Source organism: Schistocerca americana, chromosome 6 (genome assembly GCF_021461395.2).
Source record: "Schistocerca americana isolate TAMUIC-IGC-003095 chromosome 6, iqSchAmer2.1, whole genome shotgun sequence".
Classification (NCBI taxonomy): Eukaryota; Metazoa; Arthropoda; class Insecta; order Orthoptera; family Acrididae; genus Schistocerca; species Schistocerca americana.
In genome coordinates this window covers 180,401,366-180,424,760 of record NC_060124.1, presented here as the reverse complement: position 1 = coordinate 180,424,760, position 23,395 = coordinate 180,401,366, and positions in this window count along the sequence as shown.

Here is a 23,395-nt window from a genome sequence, read left to right as displayed (position 1 = left end):
AAGTCACACTTTATTAGAAAATAATATCAAAGAAGGAAAAGATGTGTGTGTTAAGTTTGGTATGCAAGCTGCTAGTAAGATTACTAACATTGAAACTAATATTCAGCAGTTTAGACCTAGCGTGAATGAGCAACTGTGTAAACATGAAAGTATACTAACAAAATTTGAACAGAATGGTAATATCAATAGTGTTTGTGTAGTGTCTAATGGTGTTGTGGAATCTTCAGAAATTGCCTATGTTACACATCGCCAGTTTTTGAAATTTGATCCAAATAAGAATCTTCACCCTAAAGAGTTCTGGAGTGATTTCGAAGACCTATTACCTAAAGTGTGGAGCGACAAGCAAAAGATTGGATTCACTACTTCAAATCTAAAGGGAGAAGCTAGAATCTGGGGTAATCTAGCTTCAGATAAATACGACAGCCTGGTGGAGTTCAAACAAGCAGTCTTTGAAGAATACTCGGGAAAGAAGAAGCAGGTGGAGGTTTTTAATAAATTTCGGTAAGGGAAAAATACGATCCCAAGAGAGACGGAATCAAAAGGTTTCAACAAAAGTGGGTGACTACCTTGTCATATTTGAATGCCACAGTAGAAACAGAGCAAATTATTACGGCGATTGAAAAAAATAGCAGTTGTATTGGCTAAATAAGATAATTTCTGCACCCTGGGATGACATTGACCAGTTTGTGCACTATTTAGAAGGAATAGAAAACAAGTTAAAACAAGAAGAAAGTGCTGGTAGAGAATATAGGCTTCCCACTAGACCTAGTGAAAACAGAGAGGACGTCAGTATAAACGTGGTTTCAGTGCCGCGAGTAAACAATTATAGAGAGAGAGGGGGAAGAGGGCCAAGAGGTTGTATGAGTAGGGGCAGGTTCACTAACCTGGACCGGCATGCCCACCGCTATCAGCTGAGAGACGATGACGTAATGGATGGGAGTCATAGACGTTGGCGGAGTACAGCAGTTGAACCGTTAGAAGTCTGTGATGACGCTGGCGCTCGCAGATGTAAATATTACTACATAAACCAACTATCAAAACCATTTGGAAAGGAGGCACCTACTAAACAGTATATTGGAAATAATATGAACGAAAATAGAAAGGCTAGGGAGAGTGACACTGCTAAAGAATATGTGTCTTTAGAAAAGGAAGTAGGATTTTGTGAGAGTGAAAGTTCAGACTGATAGCAGCAGAACCATTTTAAAGAGAAACTTATTTCAGAAAGTATGTAGATCAGGATATGGAGGTGGATCAGCACCTCAGAACAGATGAGAGGCTACCTGGAGATTGTGGAATTAATATTATGGAAACGCAGGAGGAAGAGGATGACAGTGTTGAGGAGTTTTTGAATAAAATAAGTGGAGTTCTTTGAGATATTGAAGACGATGAATCAGGAGTGAAAGAAGAAGGGGGTAATATAGATAATTCTGTCAACACATTGAATAGTGTTGCAGAAACAGAAATTATTCAGATGGAGAGAAGGGAAAAGGCGGAGATGGTTTTTCCATTATGAGTAATTTAGTGAAAGAGGCTAGTTGTAGTAGAAATGAGGTGAAAGAGGAGTCAGTAAATGAACATTTAATTTCCACAGGAGGGGTAGGTTTCGACTGACGAGAGGTGGTGCATGATTTGCTAGACGAGCCTGAATCTAAATGTCTAAAAATAAATCCTAGACAGTCCATTATTGAAGTCATTGTATTTAATGATAAAGTTACTTGTTTAACTGACAGTGGTTCTGAAGCATGTGCAGTGTCACAAATTTTGTTAATGCTCTTCCTGAAAGTAAACAAATAACTATTATGCCATTAAGTGGGTTAAATATTATTGTGGCTACTGGTAAAAGTAAAAAGGTTGTGAAACAAGAAATATTGTTACCAATTACTATTGGTGGAGTTCAGGGCGAACAAAACTTACTAATTAGTAAAGGTCTAAGTGTGGAAATGCTAGGAGGTGGTGATTTTTTGCAGAAGTACCAAGGTAAATTGGATTTTGGAAATATGGAGGTGGTAATTATAGTACAGGGTGAAACTATATCTGTTCTTTTCACTGGAGAAAGATTTTCTGTTGCTCAAGATTTGCCAAAACGTCTTTGCTTTGTTAATTGAAGGCTTTTATGAGTATGGTGAAGAGAGAGAAGTTGGTCTATCAGAGGCAAGGGGGTGGCGTAATGCCAGTGATTTGAACGACAACATAATGGAGCAGCCAATAAATAGCAGTAACTGAGAAGCCTCAGAGGGCGGTGCATTCCATGCAATGGCATGTGTTAGACAATCACTAGGTACTTGAATTATTGACAATGCTATTTCCGTTTCTTTTCGTATTGTCAGTCTTCCTCTTCATCATTCAGAACATTGACTATGATCTTTCTTTCTTCCCTATCATTGTAGATAGTGTTGGCATAGAGTTTGAGGAGTAGTACAAAGTATACAGAAAGCTAGGGTCCCAGCAGCAACTAAAACGCTAGCCAGAATAATAAGAGAGAAATGGAAATGAGAGGAAAAGAATACTATAAGGTAATATGACGAGTTTATCAGAAGGTACTGTAGCCTGTAAAGACGTGGCAGTGTAAGAAATATGTTTAGAGGCAAAAGAGGATTGCCTGCCTAAAGCTTAAAATGAAGTTTTTTATTTGAGATGACTTGAAAGCCACAAAGAGGTAAGCTAAAGTGTATTTAATATTTTTAGTAGTATATGTGTTCTTGAATGTAGTGACTGAGACATGTTGGAGAGCCACATGAGTTGGCATTAGTCGGGCTTAATGTTTTTCTATAAGGATCTGTTTTTATGTAATTTGATCATAAGATGGTGAAGAACCACAGTAACTGACCGGTGCTAGAGGTGTTTTGAGAGCCACGGAATTTGGCTGGAGTTAGCTTCAGATATGTGTAATGTAGAGCCACAGTAATTGGTTAGCAGATTCAGTACTGTTCTCTAAGGATTTTTTTATTTTATTTTCTGGAATACTGTGTATGAGAGGTGCAAAGCCACAGAGGTGGTATGAGTTATGTTCAAATTTTCTACATGAACTTTTGGTATTCTATGCTAATAATAATAAATTACTTGTGTTTATATGTGTCTAATGTGAAGACTTTACTAAAGCCACAGATGCTGGCAAAGATATTTTTCGTAAATTTTATGAGGAGTTTTATGTGGAATAGATGTTCTTTGTAAATAGTATTATGTAAGATGTAATTAATATTTCAGTTATTTTATAATATTGTTTTTCTCTTTTTGTATGATGTATATAGGAGGTGCTGCAAGTCTGTGGAAGGTGGGATGAATGATTTTTAGTGCCAGTAACTTTGAATTTCTTTACATAATGTGAAATGATGTTTTTCAGAGCCGCAGATGGTGGTAGAGATAACTTTGCAGGATATCTTATAATGTTGTATTTTGTTCTTTGTGTACAATAGCTTATTTGTGTGAATGCAAGCGCTAAATTTGGTTTACTAAAAAGAGTTAAGAAAGAGTGTTTTTTATGAAGCAGCAGATCTTGTAATGGTAATTTGCTTAATCGTTAACAGATTTTGAAAAATGAATTCAGTGATGGTCCAAATTTGGGTATTTTTCTTTTAAAAAAAAGGACAGTTATTTCACTTTTTACTGAGAGGATTGGTATTAAATGTAACCACTGTAAAGAAAAAGTTGAATTGGAATGAAATATGAATTTGCCTGGGAGATAAATTTCTTGTGTAAATAAAAAGTAAATTGTGGAGGACCATAAAGTTTTCGAAAATTTTTCATGGACTTCTTTGCTGTTGAATTTGAGAGTAGCAGTTGCTGATTAGAGTATATATATATATATATATATATATATATATATATATATATATATATGTGTGTGTGTGTGTGTGTGTGTGTGTGTGTGTGTGTGTGTGTGTGTGTGTGTGTTAGGATAGGATGTATAGATTAAGGATGGACTCTTAGACGTACTGTGTATTACAGGTATGAAAATATGACAGAACCTGATAGAGATTGAGACAGAACCCGCTTAGAGACAGGGCTGGACACTGTACACCAGTGACGAGCCCATGATGTGACCCATACGTAAGTGTTCAACAGAAGTGATCCGTACCCATTTTATTCATCAGAGACAGTTATCAGAACCCCAACTTGTTGTCATAGAAATGTTAGGTAAAGAGACGACCACCATATCGAAGTGAATGTCATCTGCGATAGGAAAAGACACCCTCCACAGTGCCGAAATTATATTTGTAGTCAATTTTTTGGAAGCTGATAGAGCGGAGTGTTAATTGATTGTTTTTCCTTACATTCATTATGAAAGAGTAAGAACCTTTTGTTTGGAGAAAAAAGTTTGTAGTTTGAAGAGCAAATGTAAATTTTGTCCGATGTAAATATTTTGTTAATTCAATTTTGAAAAAAAAAAGGGTTCAGGAATAATTTTGTAAGATAAATGTGATTTGAGAAAAAGATGAAAATTTTCTGTAAATTAATTTGATAGTATGCTGTTCAGTCCTAGCCCGTGATATTTCATGTAATTCTATCTAATACTGTTATGTAATTTAGGTATTTGGTTAATTGAAGAAATCAAAGTTTGATTAACAATATCGTGGTAGTTAAAGATTCAACTTTTGGACGTAATAAGAACCATAAAATATGCCCAGGACAAATTTTAGATTCTTAGGTGGTGTGAAACATGTCAAGTTAACGAGAGTGTGTACATGGGACATTCGTCAGATTGTAATATTGCATTGTATACCGTCTTAAGAAACCTGCAAGAGTTACACAAGCCTGTCTTGGGAAAATGTTCATAGGGAATTACCCGGTTTGCTGATCATGTATATCTAGGTGTGATTGCTATTGTAACAGAGCAGCCAGAAAGTAAGATGTAGTATTTTCTGTAATTAAAGGATATGTCCAGCTTTATTGTTATTTAGTTTTCGTTTATTAAACATTACTTTAATATTTGTATATCAAAATGACGTAAATGCGTCTATATGTAAGGATTAGTGGAGGCCAGTTTTGGCGCGAGTATGATCATGAGTGAGCATTCTGATTGACAGTGAGTGTGGTTAGCCCGTAAGAAGTGAGACGGTTCCCGCTCGTTATCTGTTAGTTATACTGGGAGTGAGACCACAATAAGGGAGTCGCTCGCCAGCCTCGTTCGCGGAAGGACATGTTAAATGTGATGTTTCTTATTATGTGTGAAATGAAGGAATATTGAATTCCTCGAGTTTGATACGTGTCACGACTAACGCTGATGTATTGACGGACAGTTTTGTGAAGTTTGGAAGTTTTGAAATTCTTTCGTTGGAATGATATTGACGTATGAAAATTTGGCCTTCATAGTATCCGTGTGGCATGTTTCAATATCCAACCACTGATCATTTGTGGCGAGCAATTTCTTTTTAGAAATCCACAAGAAGGACTGAATGTAATAACTCATGTTAGTGGTGAAATTAATGACTGTGGGAACGTTGGTTGGTTCGGGTCGGGTTTGGTCAGATTTCTGGCTGCTGTGTGTGCGAAATGATTGTATGAATTGTGAACTTGACGAAAATAACCAGTAGTTTAAATGTGAACTGAATACTACCGTTTCTATGGCTATAAGAACAAATAAACATTTTTATGTAGATATTTTGGAAATTATTTTCTGGAAGTCAATTCATTATCTTACTGCCCGATAAATTCTTTTTTATGATAATTTTTCTACAAAACTGTATTTCATTGCTAGAGTTTCATGGCCCCAGTAATTGTAGATATTAGATGGAGTTTTTTTATCAACGCTGCTTTTACATCATCTTGTACGTATCTACGTTGCCCAGTGAAGGAACATCGAGCAGACGCCGTTATGAGGTAGGTGAATTCTAATTTGCTGCCTGTACACGGAAAATCTCAAACCCCGCCTCGCCACAATTTCACAGAGCAGTTGGGAAATGCGTTATTTCGAGTGGGGAGGAAACGTAGTGTTCCAACGCCTAGATACCATTGTAATAGAGGTAAAGAGGATATCAAGCTGTAACGCTGTTACTTCAATTTGTTCTGAATGTGGTGCTGATATTCAAGAATATAAAAGTGGGTTAAAAGCTGTGAGCTGTCTGGGGAAGTTAACCTTGCATTACTGAGCAACTGTTTCACCAGGTATCCAGTTTAGCTTACCAAATTCCCAACCAGACTAACATGAATTATAATCTTTTAATAGGCATACGATAACCGGTGATATATATATATATATATATATATAAGAGAATTTAAATAAAAAGAAATAAACCAGTTTATATTTGGAAATTTATTTTAACATTGATCATTGAAATTTCAGCATATTAAACGTGAGTCATAACTAAGCTGGTGCCTTATTTAGGATTGTGAAAATGTGAGTTTGTACTCTTACGGAACACATCAAATAGGGAGCCAAGATTGGGAGACTGCGTACAACACTGCATTCATAAAATAACACACGAAGAACGTTGAAACATATGTAAGAGAAAATTAACCACAACCAACCGATTCAATTGTTCACCCAAAGAAGTTACATTCGTAGCACAATCCTGTCCGTCGTGTAATTACCACACACTGGTATACTAAATTCATACTAACTCTCTGTGAAATCTTCCCAAAAAGAATGGCTGAGGGCTAATTTGATGATTACACCACATGCTTCACATGGTCAACTTGGTTTACACAAAGTGTGTAACCCCACAATAATTTTGATAATTAAAATAAATTAGATCGAAAAGCAATTTACAAAAGAAAAACCTCGAACTGGTTACTAACGTCTTACTATTAACCTGATGGGTCAAACAATTATATAAGCACGTGGTAGTGGTCTCACAAAGTACACCCCACGTGGGTTGAACATATAGAAAAGTTGCTATATTGAAAATTATTGTCAAGACGAGACGTTATAATCTCACGCACATTCGCATTTAAGATTGATGAACTTAGTTAGGGTTATTGATCAACACGTGGTTCCACTTTACTCACAAAGTAGTGACAAAGCAACTACCGGAAGATATTCTGAACTACTTCACACGAGAATTACACTGCGCTGCAATTTAAGATAACATTAGATATTTTAGAGCTAAACCTGAAATAAAGGTGATTAAATTTTCAGTTAGGCTGAACTTAAGAAATCCATTGTCCTACGGACTTAGCAGACACGCGCTTAGCCGGAGATCTTACCACTTCAGACGCTCGCCACGGACCGACTGACCTGGTCCCTTTCTGAGGGTGCCTCACAAATACAAACGGAAGTTGCCAGAGGGGCAGCTTCCTATACCAACATGACAAGAGACGGACAGGACCATACTAAGCATAGAAACCTCTCTGCTTTTAGAAAGCGTAGCTACCTGTTCCGACGTTGGTCCTACTGTTCTCTAGCAGACAGGCTTGTCTGCTACCCTCAAGCATGCAACTAGAAATACATTTGCTCATTCATCCTCTCACACAGAAGGGAAGGGGGATGACAGTATCTTATCATATACAGTATATAAAAGAAAGCTGATGTAGGTTCCGTATGAGACTGTGTGACATGAATTACATATAAACTGTGTTTTAAAGTGTAGTAGTGTGACAGATCGTTCTCGTTTATGTGTAAAAGTAACACGTTCCACTACTCAGTCTCCTCCCAGATAGTCAGAAACGCCACAGTAAATTTAGAAGAGAAATTTATGCCGTAGATGACAACAGATTTAAGAAATCAAACATGAAAGGAATCCAACAGAGACCTTTCAAAGCTTCGTATTTGATCTGTTCACTTATTCGAACATGTAACTAGCTTGATTAACGACCATTGAGATGAAGCGAACCATTGGCTGGGCGCACAATTGTTTGTGATATCAAGAAATTTCACTTAAGACAGTCAATTTCATCCTCAAAACCGTAACACAAGGGTTGGAACGTAAATAGTGGTAACTATTTATTCACAACCGATACAAAAGATTTACATGTTTGTACCATCTTACTGTCCTTCAAAATAGTCACTAGCGTTGTGTAGAACCCATTGCCAGCGATGTGGAAGGCGTAGTATACCCTTAGCAGAGCCTGTTCTTTTGATGGTGAGAATGGAGCGGTCTACTGCCTGTCGCGTCTCTGGAACAGTTCTGAAGCGAATGCCACAAAGTGGTTCCTTCATCTTCGAAATCAGATCAAAATCACTAGGACTTAAGTCCAGGGAATATGTTGGATGGTACAGCACTTTCCACTCCCATCGACCGAACAGAGTAGCCACAGCTTGTGCTGTATGCGCCTGCGCATTTTCGTGCAAAATGATTGGTGGGTTGGGCAGAAAGTGTCGCCGCTTCTTTCTCAAAGCATTATGGGTCACCGTGAAATTCTAAAGTGCGTCAGAGCCCCAGTATGGTGAAAGGTATGGTGATTCTCGCGAAGGACTGTGATGGTTTTATCCTAACGCATTGCGTTCCTCCACGCAGACGGTCAATGCACAGTATTACTGTTCGTATTTGGAGCATCACCTGCGACCAGCTTTGCGAAGGAAGCGGCGACAATGTATGTGGAACCCACCCATCATTTTGCGCGACAATGCTCAGCTGTGGCTGCTCTGTTCGGTCGATGGGACTGAGAGGTACTGTACCATCCACCATACTCCCCGGACTCAAGTCCTTGTGACTTTGATTTGATTCCGAAGATGAAGGAACCACTACGTGGCATTCGATTCAGAAGTGTTCCAGAGATTCAACAGGCAGTAGACCGCTCCATTCGCATCATCAATAGAACGGGCTCTGCTAACAGTATACTACGCCTTCCACATCGCTGGCAACGAGCTCTACACAACGCTGGTGACTACTTTGAAGGAAACTAACAGGTGCAAACATGTAACTCTTTCATATCGGTTGTGAATAAGTAGTTGCCACTATTTAAGTTCCAATCCTCGTATGTATTGTATCTTAGGAGTAAGTGACTGCCAGATTTCGAAGAGTAAAACGCTGCTGAATTCAACACTTTCAGTTCTACACCTTTAGCAGCACAAATTATTTATCTACGTTCAGAAAAACTAAATGATACCAAAATACTAAATTAAAATTACTGCAGAAGGAGACTACACGTAGTTAGTAGAGGACTTCCCATATCTCGGAGAAAATGTAACATAGACACCTTAACAATATTTAAGGTTAACAACTTGAGCCACTTGTTAGTGGCACCTGCAATAAACGTCTTCGAAACTTGTAAATAGTTGAATTCGTACATTCTGCCGTAATGGAGCATGGATAACTATCGTTGATACAACCTATATTTTGTAAGGCATGCTGTTTTAAACATACATGAAATGCAGGATTTCGCAATTCTCTCATCTTCTGACTCCAAAAATCAGCTTCGTCTTCACAAACAACGTTGCGTGGTTGAAATAACACGCAGTCCAATTAGTCTTTACGGGCCCTAATAAAAAAAAAAAAAAATTTGTGGAATTACTTTCAGAGGTTACGAAACCAGAAATAAATGTCGTATGTGGGAAATACATGTGCAGACTAATCTAGCTGTGAGCAGAATTAACGAAATCTTCTTATCAACTCTAGCTAATTGACTAATGATGCTTTCAAATGTGTTATCTGTCCAGTTTCACTTTCTGAATAAGTGAAGAAGAATTATATATGAGGGGCGTTCCCTCATTTGAATAAGCCTTAAAACCGTACCACCTAACATTCACAATTCTGGGAGATCGTTACCTAACTGCATTAGGTCTTTACAAGGTTTCTTCAGAAGAACTGGAAATGGCAAGAGTCACGTATTCTATGAATACCTACAGTTGGTGTCAGCGGTAACCAGTCATCGAAGAAAGCGTCGATCTGTTCCACTTATGTTGCATTGTACTGCAATTTTTCATTTGTGGAACTGTGTGTACTACAGCCATATACTACCATCGATTGAGTTCTTCAGTGTCTCCCTCTGACAACGAAGAGCGTTGGCCCCTGACCTTAACACTACAAGTACCACTTGGGTCATTTTTGACCCACGAGGGTTTTTGGAGGATCCTACCCCCGTACATAATCGGCCCAGGAACAAAGCTCCCGTAATTTTTCATCATTTATGGGGTTGCACAATTCAGCAAAATTTCATCCCCCTAGGCCACCTAAAAGCATGAAAATGTTACCTTTTATACCAGTAGTGTAATGTTGGTCATTTATGACCCACACGCCTTTTAATGCAATTCGATATCAGTAATACCGACATTGAGACAATAAATAGTTTCTGGGCGTGCCTCAATGTCTTTCACGAGATGTTGGAGTATATTACGACTCTTTGGGTAAGAAAGAACGTGCAATAACAAGAATTCGGTCAGGCAATACTTCATATCAGCACAGCTTTCAATTTCCTACGGACAGCGACATGCTGGCCTATGGTGTGACACTAGCAAAGTACGGAGTAACATATTATACCGTGAGCAATCCGGGACACACCCCTCTTCCTACACTGCTGTCTGGGACACTGATAATAGTTCTCTTACTTGACTGCATGTGTCAGGCGCATTGACCTTATGAAACATCACGACTGACAACTTCTTCGCCTCCGTGAAACTGGCGGATGAGCTGAAACAAAAATGAATAAGTTTAGGTGGCACTCTTCGCACATCACTCAAAGAGGTCCTTCCTGCGGCGCGAAGTGGAGACGACTAATTGTACGCAACACACAAATCAGGCGACAATATTCTCACAGCATACCAAGGCAAAATGAAAAAATATCCTTATTATGACTAACATACATGCTTGATGTCAGGTGAATGAGAGTACTTAGAAGAAATTTACAGAAACGTTGAAGCTTTATAATGAAACTAAGGGTGGAGTCGATATAGTTGACTCTACAGTGCCCGAGCTGGCACCCACCGATGGCCTGTGCGTGTCTTTTACAATATTTTTGACCTCACTTTTGAATACATTGTGGGAGCAACCAGTGATCAGTGTTATTACCAATATTTACAATAAAAAACAGTCTTGATCACAAATTATTTATTTCGGTGACCGGTTTCTAGTGATTTACCACCAGAAGGAGGTTCTTGCTCATTGGTCTGAAGATGACCACAGATGTGGTCGAAACAGGTTACCGAAATAAATAATTTGTTATCAAGACTGTTTCTGATAGTAAATATTTTTGACCTTGCCATGATCAACGCTCACACAATTCTTAAGTGACACTTACCTCCAAGATTTCTCTCTAAGACTTTTATTCTCAGAGAAGCAGATAAGCTCGCTGCCCTCTACAAACTGCAAAGAGGTGCCAATCTCCCCTTGCAGGCACTCGATACCGGAGCTGGCCAATATGGACATAGAATGTGTTGTCTAGTTCAGGTTTCATGTAAACAATAAAATAACAAAGGGGAGTAAGATATGAAACGTATGCTTCAAGTGCTCCAAGTATGTGTGAAAAAGCTGCCAAGGAAAAATTTTTGTCGAGTGTCTGAACTCTGAGCCCATCCGAGCTTAGGCAATTCTGTCAAGCCTTCGTTCCTAAATATGTCCAAATATTTATAAATATAGACTGAAGATATCTGTTCCTATGTTTTAGTTCCTCGATTACAAGAAGAATGAAAACACATAGAGCATTTTAGTCACCTAATGCGTTTTAGAATCTTTCACAAATACTCGGCACTTAATTTGTCCGTAAACGTAAAAATCCTGTTGATAGTCACAGAAACAATAGGTTCCGCTTCGGTTTACATCTTTTTAGAAGGGGAAACATTGTAATATTGTTTTATTTAGTTCTTTTAATGATGATTGATGAAAGACTGTGGAATTTCTTGTGTAAAACTTCAAATAAAAAAAGTGTATTTCTGAAAATATATGTTCGACGGTGTACTATTCATTTTAGAGAGACCAAATCATCCTTTGGTTACACCTTACATTCTTCCTGAAAGTACTGCCAATATGGCGACACTCAAAATACCACCCAAATACGAATAAAACGGTGGTTTCCTACTGTGAGTGAAAAATGACCCACATGGTACTACTAGGGGTACGGCGAAGTCTGGTACTTCTAGTGTCAAAGTTGATGTTTGCACAGTTTTGTAATTTGGTATCATGACGAAATGTCACATATGCTTGAGACGAAACTGATAAAAACAACTTGAATCGTTCATTTTAGTCAACGCGGCAACACGTCAATCTTTCCAAAATTAAGTGTACAATGAGTTTCGTCATTTCGGATTAAGTGGCGAGGTAGAAATCTCCGAGGTGAGTCAATAACAGACTATCGCTTCTGTATTTCCACGCTGACTGGGAGAGGCACTAATGTGTTTGTGTGGGAGGCGTAGCATCTCGTGTAAAGCACATATTTACTGTTCTGTATGGATGAGACGCGAGTGCAGAGCTGCGTGTACATCACACACAAAGGCGACGGACGCCCTTGGGAACCCAAACAGAGGTGTTGTGTGCAGTACGCGCCGCTGCAACAGCGACAGCACTTAGCGATAGCCGCACTGGCGCTTTCAACCGAACAGTGACAGTCGTAGTTCTCCGTCAGCAAACTATTTAACCGACCGTACTGAATAATGAAATAATCCTGCAGGCAAGGAGGGAGTCATTTACGTTTACTGGCCTTTCGTTATTCTGCGTAGAACTGATATAGTTTTCGTTTGCATTAACTCCCAAGTAAAATGTACGGATTGAAAATCCTGGGCGAAGATCGCAAAAATATCTTTACAACTTACGCTGCAAAACCATTATAAGATTTGCAGAGTATTTCTGATCACCCTGTATAGATCCAGTGTTCATAATGCCACACTTGTGTGTCCTTACAAGGGGATTAATAGCGGTAACAGTTACGTAACCAATTTGAACGGCAGCTTCGTAAAAATTCTTTGTAACCAATGACGACATTTTCCTTTAAGTAATATAATACAGAGTCCGCCATAAAAATGTATGCACTCTTGGTCAGGATCTATCGAGATATCGTGCTATTCGTTCAATTTGAGTTACGGGTATGTTGTAGTATGGTATTTGGCTCAACAGATGTTTGTGCTTTCATCTCATGCTTGACATTCGAGGAACGAAAACGTTTTGTGAAGTGGTTTTTCAAGCTGGATAATGTCGTTGAAGTGCAACATCAGTGGAGGCGGGAGTTTGAAACGGATCCGCCAACCCGCCTAACAATCAAACGCATCATTGAAAAGTCTGAATTTCATGGAATGATTTGTGATATTCACAAAGGAGGATCAGGAAGACAGCGTAAACACTGCGCAGCTAGTCCCGGCGGAGGTTCGAATCCTCCCTCGGGCATGGATGTGTGTGTTTGTCCTTAGGATAATTTAGGTTACGTAGTATGTAAGATTAGGGACTGATGACCTTAGCAGTTAAGTCCCATAAGATTTCACACACATTTCACACACACATAGCGTAAACCAGCCGCTGTGACCGAGCGGTTCTAGGCACTCCTGTCCGGAACCGTGCTGCTGCTAGGTCGCAGGTTCGAATCCTGCCTCGGTCAAGGATGTGTGTGATGTCCTTAGGTTAGTCAGGTTTAAGTAGTTCCAAGTCTAGGGGACTGATGACCTCAGATGTTAAGTCCCATAGTGCTTAGAGCCAACTGCACCATTTTTTGAAGGCAGCGTACAGCTACAAGTCCTGCTTCGTCGGCTCTCCCGTTGCAAACGTTTGTTAAATCTCCACAGAAGTCTGCTATGCAATGTGCACGTGAAGTGGGGGTTAACATTTCAGGTTTACGAAGAATTCTGGAAACTGCAAAGTGAATAGTTTACATTCCACGATTACTGCATGTGATTAATGATGACGATCCTGAGCGCCGAATGCAATTTTGCAAATGGCATCAGCAAATGGTAGCTGATGACGAACAATTTGTGATTAAGGTAGTGTGGCGTGATGAGGCGCAATTTAAACTTAATGGAACCGTGAATCGGCATAACAGTGTGTACTGGGCGCCGGAAAACCCGCATGTTTATGCGGATAAAGAGTTCGGTCTACCAGGGGTTCATGTATGATGTGGACTATCGTCTAGGGGCTTAGTAGGACCCATTTTCTTTGATGCTACTGTCGCCGGAGAAGTCTACCTGGAAATGTTACGCACATCAAATTTGCCAGGTATACGTGCGCTTTATGGAGCTGAATAAGAGATCTTTTACCAACAGGACGGGGCGCTACTATACTACCACCTAGTCGTAAGTGCTTTCCTGGATGAAAATTTTCCAGGGCACTGGATTGGACGAAGAGGGCCCATTGAGTTCCCTCCACGGTCGCCAGATCTAACACCTATGGACGTTTACTTGTGGGGAACTGTGAAAGGTAACGTCAATCGACGTAAGCCACGCACGCTGGAGGATCTTCGCCAGGAGATTACAGCGACATGTGCAGTGATCTCAACTGTAACATTGACTGACGTAGTTGTGGCGACCGCTCGTCGTTTTGTTATGTGTATAGCCGCCAAGGGTGAACATTTTGAATATTTAAAGTAACCATGTGCTAAACTGAAGGTTGTAAAACATGTGTGACCAATTATTAAATGTAAAATAAAGTCATAAGTAATACTTTTCGTTCCTTAAAGCGTGTATACATTTTTCTGACGGTCTCTGTAGTTTGCTTCCGATTTCCTAACATACTTTTGTATGTGTCTATTTTTTTAACGATGTAATGGATTTTCCAGCATCAACATGCCCAGATGATATTTTAGCTTAATAATAGCGATCCAGTTTAACAGATTACGACGATATGAAATGCCTGGTGTCTGAGACACACTTCCATATTTGTGGGAATCGTCTAATAGAAGACTAAATATTAAAAGCAACTTGTTATTGTTCACCCGTTATATGTAATTTTCTCTACTTTTGTTCTGAAGGTGGTCCGTCAGCGAGCTGTAAGTAGTTATCAGTAACGATGTTTTTGCGATATTAACCTCGAATTTTTAACCCATACACTGTAACATAACAAATCCCTTGTCTCCGTATCTGAAAATGTCAAAAACAAAAAGCTCCTAAATAAGCTTTGACATGAACGGAATGCAAGGCAGGAAACTTGTGATATGAGTAAGTTGGAAGATATGATTCAGGAATACCAGACAGTACATAAGAGTGGTTACATGACAAGACTTCACATTCAAGAGACATATTAATAAAGATCAGACAACAGTTTAGAATGAATGTCAGGATGCAGATGAATGAATGTTAGGACAGGCTGTGTTGGAACATAGTTTAGGCAAAAGAAATAATAATTTAAAAAAAACTAACAACAGTACAACAAAATTCCGTTGAAGAGTGGAGAGAACACTATTCGCCTTATTACAGAAAATAGTTTCGACTACAACGGAGAAGAAAAAGTTTAGAACTTAGAAGAAAACAGTATAAAAATTAACGGAGGAGGACGTGACTACAGTGATGTTTAAAGCAAAAGTGAATAAAGCTCATAGACCAGGAAATAAACGAAAGGATCTTTTGAAGCATGGAGGAAGTGTGGTGATATCTACAAAAACTTCCCCGGAAAAATAGATGCTGGAGAAGATTCAACTAAGGAATGGAATTATATGACAAATTCACAGATGAGGAAGTGTTACCCCAGCAGCAACTAGGCTTTTCTCAAGTATTTTTAGTAAGAAAACAGAAGATGATGTGCTGGATTTTACTCAAGAATGGGGTGATTTTGGGCCAGGACGTTTATTTTGTGGTAACATTCGCTGTATCACACAGTATTGGAAAATCTAGAAATAAAAATAAAAGCTTTTACCTGATCTTCGTGAACCTCTAGAAAGCTCATGAGACTTCCCCTACAATTAAGTTATTGAAAGCAATGAGAATGGTTAATGTGACAAAAAATGGTTTAATCTCGTTAAAAAGTTATACAATAAAATGAAGAGAAACTCCGCCATAGCCGGTCCCAAGCCCGGTTGAAAAAGGAGGAGGGGGAGGAGTAACACCTCATAAAAAAACCTTGGTTCACCTGGCCCGGGTGATAGTACCTCGTGAGGGCCCCTTGCCAGGGACACGGTGAAGACCTCAACGGCAGTGAAGGCGGAGATTATCATCGGTACGGCGGAACTGGCGGAAGAGGCAACCTTGCTTTTTGGGATACTATAAAAGCTATCGTTCAAGGTTATTTGGACAAAGGGCACGACTGTCTGTTAGTGGCGGCTGATCTATAAAACTCAGAAGTGGAATTCTGAGCTTAACCAGACTGAAATCTCAATTTCAGTCACAAACCCAGTCCAATTAAATCAACATGGATACAGCACCTTCAAAGACAAATTACCCCAGTGGGTCAAATCCCACGGTTGAAAAACCGCAAGTGGTCTATTCGGATTCTGGGGAGACCACAGAAGTGTGCATGGAGGTATATTGGAGTGCCTCAAAACCCCGTAATAACAAAATCAAACCAAAATCTAGAATTTGGCTAATGACATTTAATGTAAATTCTCTCTTAAAAATGGGAAAACTAAAAAACACCCTGTACAAATCCAGAGAACGTAAATCAAAATTCTGCATTTCAGGAATCACGATATACAGATGAAAATCCTTTTGATTCGGAAGGATACATAATATACAAAGGAAAACCTGGAAAACGAGCCATGGCAAATTGTCCACAATTTGGAACTGGATTTATAGGAGATACCTCAATACTTGATTCAGTCGTGACTTTCAAATCTTACTCGGGTCGGCTCTCCACGACGACAATAAAATCAGCTAATAAGATATACACCCTAATCAACGGACATGCACCAACTAACATCACTAACAAAAACAAGATAGAAGAAGTAGAAGAATTCTGGAACCAATTAGATAATATTCTCCAAAAAATCCCAAATAACCATGTCAAAATCCTTATGGGCGATTTCAATGCACAAATCGGTAAAGAAAAGAAATATCGATATTGGGTAGGTAAATGGTCAGGGCATACAAAGACCAACCGGAATGGCATGCGACTCATTGAAATCTGCAAATACCATGACCTATTTTTCAAATCAACATTTTTCAAGAAAAGAGCCTCGAAAACGAAAACTTGGCTCTCACCTAATCCATTACTAGGTGAATATCAGTTGAATCATGTAATGATCTCCCGCGTAAATACAGTAGAAATCATGAAACTTAAAGTCCTTAATGGACTAGACCTAGATTCCGACCATTACCCAAGAAAATTCTCCCTAGATGTCAATCCAGAAAAAAGAAAATTCGCTAAGAAATCTCCACACCGTAAATATGATGTACAAAAGATAAATGGCTATGAGCAATTTACAAAAGAAACACAAAATTTAAAACCACAAAATTGGCAACAACTGCAAGCAGGACTTTTAAATGCAGCTGAAACTGTAGCATCGCAAGCAAGAACACGTAAACACCCATCGTGGACAGATGAGTGTGACCAACTGAGAAATCTCAGACAAAAGGCGTGGCAAAATTGGTTGTGCATCAAAAATCGAAACACCCTAGAAGATCTCAAAGATACCAGGAAAACAGTCACAAAAGCAATACGAACAGTCCGTAAACAACACGAAGACAAAAAATTGCAAGACATAGAAAATGATTTCAAGAAAAACAATTCCAGAAATTTCTACAGAGTATTCAAACAAAAATTAACAAAGCACTCTCCTCCACCACTCCAATTCAAAAATGACCATGGGGAAATTGCTCATACCAACACCGAAAACTGTGAAATTCTTGCAAAATACTTTTCTAAGTTACTGAATTGTGAAAAGCCTGCAGAAAAATTTGAGTTCCATCGTACACAACGAAACCCAGACTCAAAGCCACCAAGTTTACAAGAGATTAAAGAGATAAGTCAGTCACTGAAAAATAACAAAGCATCAGGAGAAGACCAAATCATCGCAGAATTATGGAAAAATGCAGGAGAAAATCTAATTGCAAAACTCAAAGAAATTATACATGAAATCTGGAAAACTGAAAAAATCCCCACAGATTGGAAGACTCCAATCATACATCCTCTGTACAAAAAAGGAAACAAAACAGACCCCAACAACTATCGTGGAATCTCTTTATTGTCAATAACATACAAAATTCTGTCTAAAGCCCTACTAAACCGCGCAGAACCTCAGCTGGATTCAAAACTAGGCGAATACCAAGGTGGATTCAGAAAAGGTCGATCATGCGTAGAACAAATCCTTAAATTGAAAAACTCAATGAAATATTTACATAGTACTTCAAACAAAAGTTATGTCATCACGTTTGTCGACTTTAAAAAAGCATATGACAGTACAGACCGAGAATCCCTTTTTGAAGTATTAGCAGAATTTGGACTAGATCAAAAGACAACAACCATCATAAAAGAAACACTCACGGAGACCAAATCCAAAGTAAAATTAATGGGAGAATTGAGCACAGAATTTGAAATAGACACAGGAGTACGACAAGGGGATGTACTGTCCCCAGTGCTCTTCAATTGTGCTCTTGAAAAAGTTGTTAGAGAATGGAAAAAAGCAGGTGCACCAGCACACAGACTGGGACCAAGATATAAGGGCATAGAATTAGACTGTTTAGCATTTGCTGATGACGTGGCACTGATCGCACAAGACATTACCGATGGACAGAAACAGCTAGAATTATTACAAGAACAGGCAGCTAAAATAGGATTACAAAGTTCATTTGAAAAAACAAAATTTATGACTGACATCAAAGATGCACCTTCCGATCTCAAAATTGGTAATAACTACATCTCTCGAGGAAAAGAATTTAAATATTTAGGTGAATGCATTGCAGAAAATTATAATGAAAAGAAATCTGTCAGATCAAGCGCCCAGAAAATGGAGACAGCATTTCAGTTAACAAAAAACATTTACAACAAAAAGAGTCTCTCGTGGAACTGCAAAATACGACACTATACAACAGTAATTAGACCCGAAGCTCTCTACGCATCTGAGACACTAAACCTTCGACACAGAACACTAAAAGAGGAATTAAGTGAAAGAACGTAAGATAATGAGGAAAATCCTAGGACCAAGAAGTAAAGATGGGGTGCATTATCCAAAACCCAATGCAGAAATATATAAAAATATATCCAAATTAACAGACAAAATGCGCATGAGAAGAATCCAATTCATGGGGCAATTAGAAAGAATGGACTGAAACAGGTTAACGCACAAAATCCATACATTTTTAAAGAACAAAACTACAAGACCGAACTGGTACAAACAGACGGAAAAAGACCTGAGAGAATTAGGGTCTCCAAATCTACATGATAGAAATGAAATCAGAAAAATCACAAACACACGGGGTTTTGAGGAAGAAAAGAGAAAAACTAACCGACATACATGGTCTACGCAACGAAAGCTAACCCGTTCGTTGTTTATGAAGGAATACTGGGCGAAAAGGAAGTCCAACAAATGTTGATTACGCGTGGTCCTAAGTGATCTATCCGCGAAGAAGAAAAAGGAAGAGAAAGATCAAAACGACTATTTCTGTTTGCAGAGTTTAAAATTGTTATTTCCGTTTGCAAAGGTGTAAACCAAGGTTGCGGAATGTCACTTATTCTCATTAACATTTGTTTGGAACAGGCGCCGAAGTCTGGTACAACAAATGCTCGAGCATGAGATTAATCTTTGGTGAACATACTCTTCGCTCTTTTATTTACGGGTGACTCAGTAATATTCTCCCGAGCTAATGATATGTAACACATGAAGAAGTCTTAAGTGTAACAAACGGGGTTGGGGAATAAATCTAGACACGACGGAGAACGTGTGTATAGGACAGGATTTGGTGAAAATTGACACAGACGAAGAAGAAATGAAAACTTGCAAAAGCTACAAAATTTAGGAACAAAACCATCTAACTCCAGTACATGAGAGGATATTAGCTCCAGAATATCAGTGGAGAAGAGAGCTACTAAAGCTTTGCATGGGATAATATGGAATAACAATATTCGGCAGGATACTAAGAATAGAATGTTTCAGTGTCGTGGAGAAAATAGCCTTGTATGGAGTCAAAATGTGATCTCAAACGAGGGAGATTAGGAAGGAAATTGTAACGGGGGAAATTGAATATATGAGAAGAAGTCTGCGGTGTACGTGGCAAGATACGATACGGCGAATGGAGATAGCGTGCTCCAAAATATTTTAGGGAACAGAGCGCTTCAGAAGGTACAGGGTGAGTTCAGAGCTCGGAATTTTGTCGACTGCGTCATAACTCAAATACATTAGGAATATTACGATCTGGAACACATGATTAAATTCTGTACAGGTAAAAAGTCTCCTCATACTGTAGAGATGTGTACCTTAACAGAAAATAGTTTAAGATGCGTGGTGACAAATCGTAATATACTCCACATCATAAAATGGGAGAATATACTCATAATAGCAGAGATTGTACAGCATATCAGGTACTAATAATGAAGTAACTGGGAAAATTTGCAGAGAAATTATACGTTCAACAGTAATGTGGACTTTACTGTCCTTCGTGTGGAACACATTACGAAGTAATGAAAATGCGTAGTAGTCCAAATACAGATCTCCCCGTTGCACCACATACAAAAAATTGGCGTCGTGCAATAGAATGGTGACAGCAGTCATATATCAAAACTGAGTATATCACGATATATCGTTAACAGTGTAGTCCAATAGACAATAAAATAGTGGTTACAGAGTTTACGGGCAGTGGGGTTCCAGATACTACTAGGTAGATTAATGCGTATCACTATAGTTTGTTTCGCGGAAATGAAGTATTTTTCTAATATTATCTACAGTTTCTTTTTCGTAGATCCTTATCAGTACTTGTATTGCAGTCGAAAACAGTGCCAAAATTGTCTTCCGGCTGCAGATATGTTAGAAGGAAATTTTATTAATGTTGACATAGGTATTTGGATCAAACTTACAACACTTTGCTACGCACCTTCTGAAGGGTAAATATTCTCACAGGTAAAATACGTTTTTAGCACTTTGCATCCAAAAATAATCAATTTCTCAAGTAGTGGAAAGGTTTTTAAGGACTTCCGCTAGCAGCTCTTTTATATATATAACGTCATAAATGAAATGACACATCACCAAAATTTTTGCGAGATTACGATTAGTGAAATGTAAATTGCAATATTATACGAAAATATTAAGCAAACATAGACTTATCTAGATAAATAACAATTAAATGTTCGTTTATTCAAAATGATGTATTTCCGAAGGTTTTTGACGGATTACTTTGAAAGTTCAACTCAACGCTGCGTTTTAATACAGGTGGATATATATGAGATTTTTGTAACAACATTTCCCTGTCATTAAATTTGTAAAAAAAATCATATTACAGATATTATAAATAGGTATAAAAAACCACACCTGTGGTCAATGCAATGTTGCGTCATATTTTCAAACCGTTCAGTCAAACACGTTTCTGAGATTTGCAATTTAGGAGCATTTATAGTTTCTGTATAAGTACAAACTTAGACGTTAGTTTTATCGAAATCCCTCCACGGATTGCTTTGGAATTTTTGCACACAATGCATTATACTACTTATGTGGTCTTATATATCTCTATTAACGTCATACAGTATATATGTAATAAAAGACGAAACTTATAAAAATGTACACGTTGGTTTGTTCAAAATCGTAAATCTCTCACAGTTCTTGAACGATTGCTTTAAAATTTTGACACAATATTGAATCCTAATGCCGGCTTGTTTTATGTATCTATTTTTTAATATGTAATGCGTAATTTATGTATATGTAACATTTTACATTATTGTAACAGCGTTCCGCTGTTATTAAATTTATATTCGCTTATGTATTACATATATTTAAAAACGGGTAAAGACAAAACACGCGCGTGTACCAATGGAATGTTGTGTCACAATTTCAAAGGAAACGGTGAAAAAGTTTCGGAAGTTTGATATTAGGAGATTCTGCATTTTCTTATAAATATAAACGTAAATATTCATTTCTTCAAAATCTCAAACCTCCAAAAGCCCTTGATCGATTTTTTTGAAATTTTGACACAATGTAGAATTCTAATACTTGGAAAAAAATTATCAGCAAAAATCTTAAAATGTACCTTTCCGATTTACTCCAGATTCTTCCACTTTTGTGTAATAAACGTTTAGACACAATATAGACTACACAATATACAATGGTGAAACGTTGTTAGCAAACAGAAAAATTGTATCTATGGCTTACTGCTTTATGATTAGATTACTACTGGAGATTATGAACTTGAAGAAACAATAAACAACACTCAAGGTCAGAGGGAGGGCGAAATATGGGTGGAAGGAAATGGACATAGATAACGGGCAAGAGGAGAAGGGCAGAGAGAGGGGACAGGAGGAGGAGAAGGATAAAGAATGGGGAGGGGAAGATGGACAAAGAAAGGGGATAGAAGTAGATTAGGATGTACATCCAATTCCCATATGTATTAGAGACACGTGCTTTCTGTTTTATTCCTTTTCCATTTGAGCAGGTAGAGCCACAGCGAAGCATGGCCGGGTAGCGCTAGTTATTAGTTATACATAAAAAGGCCAACAACGAGATGCAGACAAAGAACAACGAAAAGCCTCTTGTAGCTGTAGACGCAGGGAACTTGCAGGAGTCCTCAGCAGTTACGAGGCCTAGGTCAGTTGCCAAGTCTAACAGAAAGAAGAATATTCTACTGCTAGGTATTTCGCATGGTATAGGTGTGGGTCAGCAGTTGCAGGAAGAGTTGGGGAGTACCAGGTCACCAGCGTTGTTAAGCCTAGTGCAGGGTTGGCTCAGGTGACTGACAGCATAGGGGAATTATGTAGGAATTTTACGAAGGGGGATCAGGTGGTAATAGTGGGTGGAACAGTCTTGACAGGGACGGGGAATATGATGTAGGTCGTGACATCGTAAAGACAGCTATTCAAACTGATGTCACTAACGTGCATTTCGTGCAACCGTTTCAGCGTCATGATCTGCATCATCTTAAGGCAGCTGTTAGGCGCGTTAACATGGGGCTGGAGAGTGCGCTGAGGGCAGTGGGTATGGGTCACATCTCAGTGGTGCCAGTTGGATCCATCAGTAGATCGGGTTTCACTAGGTATGGCCTGCACCTCAATAGGTATGGGAAGGGAGGGCTGACAAAGCTTATAGGTGACAGTGTAGTGGGTGGTTGTGGGATCCCTCCTGGAAAAATTCCTGTCGTTGTTGGTGTTAGAGCTGCAACTTTTTTAGACTGAAGTCAGCTTATAGGTGTACCTGCCTAAAGCAGAGAAGGAATTGACATATTTCATCAAAATATAAGAGGTATTAGAGATAAAGTTCTGTGCAAAGTTTCTTCCTGGCAGCAAAATTCTCTGTTATTATTTGTCAGTTACCTGAGTGTATTTACTTTCAAGGGAAAATTACATAATAGATGTAATAATGAGTCCTATTGCAGTCAGATTATTGGTCGCATGAACTGCAGTATTAGAAGACTAGCGATGTGTTATTTTGGCTTCTTCTGAACAGCGCATTTCACACAGCGCTGGTCTAATAAAAGAAGGGCGAAATGAGCGTCCTAAGATACGATAAACCAGGAAGAAATTCTGAATGATTCCTTACAAAA